Raw genomic sequence first — 6,000 nt, forward strand, 5'->3', positions numbered from 1 at the left:
TGCCCTCCCTGGAGGGGACTGGGACATCCTTGCAGGCTGGGGAGAGGACCCTGGCTCAGAAGTGGGTGGGAGGCTCCATGAGGCAGGCCCCAGAGTGACTAGTGTACCCCTGATCGGGTATGTAAACAACAGCCTGCAATGGAGACACTGAGTTAGAGTCAGGGGCCAAAGTCTGAATCTTTCTCCAGCAAAGATTCTAGTTCCTGGGCTCAATGACATGTACCTTTACTTTGCATCCAGCTTTGTGATACTACCATCTTTGGCAAGTTTCTTCCTCCATTTGTTGATCTGTCAGATGGGGGGCAGGGTTGGTCTTTCCAGTTTATGGCCCCTTCCAGCTTGACCTCCAATGACCCATGAACCAAGGGTTTGGGAGTCTTCTGCTGCCTGAGAAGGGAGAGCCATGGACTTTTGCCGAAGGCAGGCCCTGGAAGCTAGGCATCTCTAGACAGGCTTCCTACAAGACTCGGGGACCCAGACCCTTCCTCCAGAAGGTTGCTTTACCGAACTTCCAGCCACTTCCCCCCAGAGACTCCCTTCTTCTGATTCCAGAAGCCCCCAGCCCTGTTCTCTTCTCAGTAGGGTACCTATGCCCCATGTCCCCCAGCATTACCTCCATGTACCCCCTTTTCAGGACAAGGGAAGCTAACACCAAAGTCTTGGGTACCTGCTTCCTCCCAGGAATGCTGATGATAAGGGATGCATTTGGGGTCCCAGAAAAAGCTGAATCTGCAGTTAGGAGGGAGTGCCTCTGACACAGGTTTATGACCATGGGAAATTCACTGAACCTTTCCCTCTATCCTGTGCTTTGCAAATACTGCAGGCATTCTGGACATCAATGTGGGTTACTATTCTGAAGAAGTCCTGTCCTCGCTTCGGTTCCTTAGGCTGTTTACAAAGTACTTTTCTCACAACCCTGTGAGGTAGCCGGAGCACTGGTCATGGGGTCAGAAGTCCAGGGCTCAAAACCACTGCTCCTGCTTACTTTTTTCTGTGTAAAAATGAAGGGTTCCTTCCGGTTCTCGGTCCCGTGTGAGCATCAGGGTGTCCAGAGAGGAGGAGATTTGCCCACGGGCACACATTTAGGGAGTTTCAGAAGCCGGCTGTCCGGTCTCCCACCGTGGGCACCACACTGTCCGCTGCCAGGAGTCAGGGGGTCTGGGGGTGGGGATTATAGAACCGGCACATCCACAGCCCCTCCCCCACAGAGGTTCAGCCTCGGGGTAGCACACAGTGGGCTCCTTTCACAAAGCTGTCAGTGTCTTTCCAGGCTGGGCCCCCTGCCCCGTCCTCCCCTCCCTTCCCTTTCCACCGCCCCCTCCCAGAGCGGCAGCCCCTGCCCAGCTTGGCCCTGCCCGGGCGGGCCTGGAAGCTGGAGGGTAATGACAGGGTGCGCCCAGGCTGGGGGCGGAGGGGGATGAAGAGATGCAGGCGCCACCCAGAGCACGCGGGGAGGGGGAAGGGGCCCGCAGCCATGACAGGAGAGGACCCCCCCCCCGCCAAGCCCCGCCCGGGATCTGGGGCATGGGCTGCTGTCCTCTCCAGGACCCGCCCCGCCATCCCCTCTGACCCCGCCCCTATTAAAGGACTGCACTGCCCATCCGTGCTACAAACTTTGGCGGGGTCCCCGGGCCAGCCCACGTGGTCTGGTGGGAGGGGCGACCCCAGGGCTTTGAGAGGAGGGGTGGGGTGGGGGAAAAATATACCATTCTCGGAGGGCTTCTTGCAGGAGGAGGCCAGGTGCCCCCTCCCTCCTGCAGCCCATCCCACGGAGCTATCCCCGAGCCTCGGGCCAGCCCGTTGAGAGAGGAGGGGGTGTGGGTGTGGATGTGAGGGTGGGTTCTGATGACGCTGGCAGGGGCAGCCTGGGGCCTGGGCTCCGGTCCTCTGGGGAACTCGGGCACGTGTCCGTGGGAATGTGCCTGGAGCCAGGGAGCTGGCCAGATGTGGGAGGGATTGGGAGCTAGCACAGCTGGGCCTGTGTGCTGAGTGCACATGGCCACATTGTGGGGGGTGGGGGAGTGCAAATGCGTCTGGGGGTGCAGTAATAATAGGAAGAGCAGACATTTATGTAAGCTTTTAGGTTTGCCAGGATCTCTGGGCATGCAGTATTTCATCTCACAACCAGCCCAGGGAGGTGGTGATACCATTACCCCCATTGTACAGATGAGGAGAGTGAGGCTTAGTGAGAAGTGGCATGCCACCCAAAGCCTCCTCTGGTTCCAAAGCCAAATTTCCATTCTATCAACAGTCTCTACATGTCTGGGTCTGCATGCATTTGGGCCTGTGTGTTGTTGTTTTTGTGTTTCTGGGCTTGTGGGTGTTCTGGGACATCTTCCCTAGTCATGGCTTCAGGAGCGTACTGGCCATTCCTTCTCTCCCCTCACGTTCCCCACCATGTTGGATGTACCCTGGCTTGTATCTGAAGGCCTTGCCTGGGGTTCCCAGGGCTAGGCTGGGCCAGGCAGGTCAGGGCCAGGCTGGGCAGTCCACCGGGGGCCGCCCCTGGGGAGTGGTGTGGGCCCCTTGCCCGCCCCACCAGCCTACCCCTCCCTCACCTGCCCGCCAGGCTCCCTCTCACCTGCCCTGCCCATCCTGTCCAGGCATGCCTGTCTCTGGGCTCCCATCAGCTCTATTCAGGGACTCCCACCTGCTGGCGGCCCCTTCTGGCTCCCCATCCCTGTCCCCACAAGCCCTGTTCACCTGGGGCTCTGGAATCCAGCTCTGCTGAGCCCAAACCTTTGGGGGCTCCCCATCTCCCCCACCACACCCAAACACACACAGAGGCCTTCCCCGTGCAGATGGTGTTCCTGCCTCCCTCCCACAGGCAAAGAGCCTGGCTTACCTGCCTAGTCTGGAAGTCAGCAGCCCTGGGCTGGAGGCAGGGTGTCCTTTCTACATCCTCTGGTGGCTTCTTCTGTCTCCGCCCACTCCACCTTGGCCCCTCCTTCTCCACCAAGGAGTTGGGAAATCAGAAGAGGGAGGCCACTGGGGGAGATGAGCTGGAGACATTATAAAAGCTATGCCTGTCCTCTAGGGGAGGTGACTAGGCCAAGGACCATATGGAGGCCGCTCAGGTCTGCCACTGGCCTGGGGCCTCGGTCTCCTCCTCTATAACTTGGCTGGGGGAGGGGATCGCATCTTCGGTGCATTCTACCATTAAGTCTGTGGGTAGAAAGGGTGGGCCGGCCTATTGGGGTCCTATTGGATTGGAGAACAAAGGACCTGAGTGCAAATCCTTCCTTACTGATGCTAAGTACCTGTGTGGCCTTGGCTAAATCATTTGACATCCCAGGCCTCAGGTTCTGTTAAAAAAAAAAGGGGGGAGGGGGGACTAAGGTCTCTAAAGGCCTTTCCTGCTTTGACATTCTATTGTCCCTCATGTGTTTCCTCCCCTCTGCACCCTATTCTGGGGCTTCCCAGTCCTCTGGGTTCCAGCCCCTCACCTGCTGGGAGAGAAAGCTCTTTCCCCTGAAAAAGGGGGCTTGGCTGGGAAAGAGTTGAGGAGGTCAGCTCCCAGGAAGGGCCCTCCAGCCTGGGGCAGGAGAGAGCCTGACTTCTGCTCCTCCCCACACTCCAGCTGGCCCTGCCCTGGGCCCACTCAAGCTTGGGGCCTACCTAAGACAGCACCAGGCCCGCCCATGACCAACACCCTGCTCCTCTCCCTGCCTCCCAGCTCTGTAGAAAGTCAGAGTGGGGAGGGCCCAAACAAGATAGCATGTGGGAGCTAGCAGGGGACCTTGAAACAGAAAATCAGTCACTTAGCAAGTATCAGAAGTCCACTCAGTGCAGGGCATGGTGCTCAGTGTTGGGGATACAAGAACAAAGTTTAAAACAACCCCATCTCAAGGAGCAAAGAGATGGCTAGTGCATTTAAAACAACCAGCACAGACATAAAGTTAAGAATTCCCCATGTATACAAAGTAGGTGGGGAAGGAGGCCATTAGAAGTTAGGGAAGTCTGGGAAAGCTTTTTGAAGATAGTGCCTGAAGAGGAGAAAGACTCCGGGAATGTCAGAGCTGTGAGGGTCCTTAGAACCCAGGTCAGATCTGGGAAGGCCTTTAAAACACAGAATGTCAGAGTTGGGAGGATCCTTAGAATAGAGAATGTCAGAGCTGCGAGGGCCCTTAGGACACAAAATATTGGAAGGCCCTTAGAACCCAAAGTGTCAGAGCTGGAAGGATCTCTAGAACCCAGAGTGTCAGAGCTAGGAGGATCATTAGAACCCAGAATGTCAGAGCTGGGAGGATCCTTAGAACAAAGAAGTTCCAAGCTGGGAAAAACCTTAGACCATAGAATGTCAGAATGGAGAGAGATCTTAGAGCTCATCTAATCCAATTTCCTCATTTTACAGTTGGAGAAACTGAGGTCTAGAGAGGGAGGGCCCTTTCTAGAGAGATGGGAGTGACTTGCCCAAAACCTCCCAGCCAGTTAGTAGCCAACCTGGGACCCAAGCCTAGGTCTTCTGACTTCCAGGCTCTTCTCTTTCTAACTACATCTCACTTTTTTTCCTGCTCTAACCCTGAGGAGCAGAAAACCCCAAAACCTTAGGCAAACCCTTCAACCTGCACAATTCCATCTTGTCTCCAACTGACTGCCCCCTCTGTCATCCCCACTCTAATGCTCATCTATCTCTCCCTGTCTACTGGGTACAAACATGACCAGGTCTTCCTTATTTTCAAAAAACCTCCACTCAGTGCTTCCATCCCCGACGTTATCCTATATCTCCTTATATCTTCTTCCCTTGGTGGTTAAACTCCTTGAGAAGGCCGTCAACAATGCGTGCCTCCTCCTTCTCTTCTTAACCCCCTACAATCCAGCTTCTGACATCATCGGTCCACCAAACAGCTCTTTCCAAAGACACCAGTGATGTCCTGATGGCCAAATCCAGCGGCCTTCTCTTCATCTTCATTCTTGACCTCCTTTCTGCAGCCTTTGACACTGTCGATCACCTTCTTCTCCATAAATTTTTGGGATACTGCTCTTTCCTGCTTCTCCTCCCACTTCTCTGACCTCTGCTTCTTCATCTCCTCCAGATCATGCCCTCTAACCATAGGTGTCCCACAGGGGTCTATCCTGACCTGTCTTTCCCTTCTCCCTCTAGACTACTTAGTCATTTTATCATGATTCTCAAAGCTGCCTATGCCGCTCTAACCTCTCTGCTGATCTCTAGTCTCACATCTCTGGCTGCCCCTCAGACATCTCAACATCTGGATGTTCAGCGGACAGCTTAAACTCAAACTGAACGCGTTGCCTTTCCCCCTCAACCTAACTATCCTATAACTTTAGAAGGCATCACCATTCTCCCATCCCTCAGACTTGAAAACTAGATGTCATCTTTGGCTCTTCACTCTCTCTAACCCACCCCCCAGGCCTGTTGATTTTACCTTGCAACATCTCTCCAGTATGTCCCCTTTTCTCCTCTGATACTGCCACCCCTCTGATGCAGACCCTCCTCACCCCACACCTGGATCATCACAATAATCCGCTGAGGGTCTGCCTGACTGAAGTCTCTCCCCACTCCAATCCATTCAGCAACCAAAGTGACTTTCCTAAAGCACAGGTCTGATCATATCACATACCCCCCCCCACCCCTCCACCCCCACACTCAATAAACTTCAGTGGATCTCTGTTACCTCCTGGATCAAATTCAAAATCTTCTACTTGACATTCTAAGCCAGGAGTGGTGAACCTGAGGCCTTGAGATCACATGTGGCCCTCTAGGTCCTCCAGTGCAGCCCTTTGACTGAATGTTCCTTTGACTAGGTTCCTAGGTTCTCCAGTTTGAGGCTGCAGGTTCCCTACACCTATTAAGCCCTGCATAACCTGGCCCCCTCCTACCTTTCAAGTCTTCTTACACTTTACTCCCCTCTATATACTCTTCCAATCATCAACATTAACCTCCTGGCAGTTCCATAAACCAAACACTCCATCACCTCTCAGCTCTCGCCATTTTCTCTGTCTGTCCCCAATGCCTGGAATCTTTTCTTTCCTCATCTC

Source organism: Phascolarctos cinereus, unplaced genomic scaffold, assembly GCF_003287225.1.
Source record: "Phascolarctos cinereus isolate Bilbo 61053 unplaced genomic scaffold, phaCin_HiC Scaffold_4;HRSCAF=312, whole genome shotgun sequence".
NCBI classification, from domain to species: Eukaryota; Metazoa; Chordata; class Mammalia; order Diprotodontia; family Phascolarctidae; genus Phascolarctos; species Phascolarctos cinereus.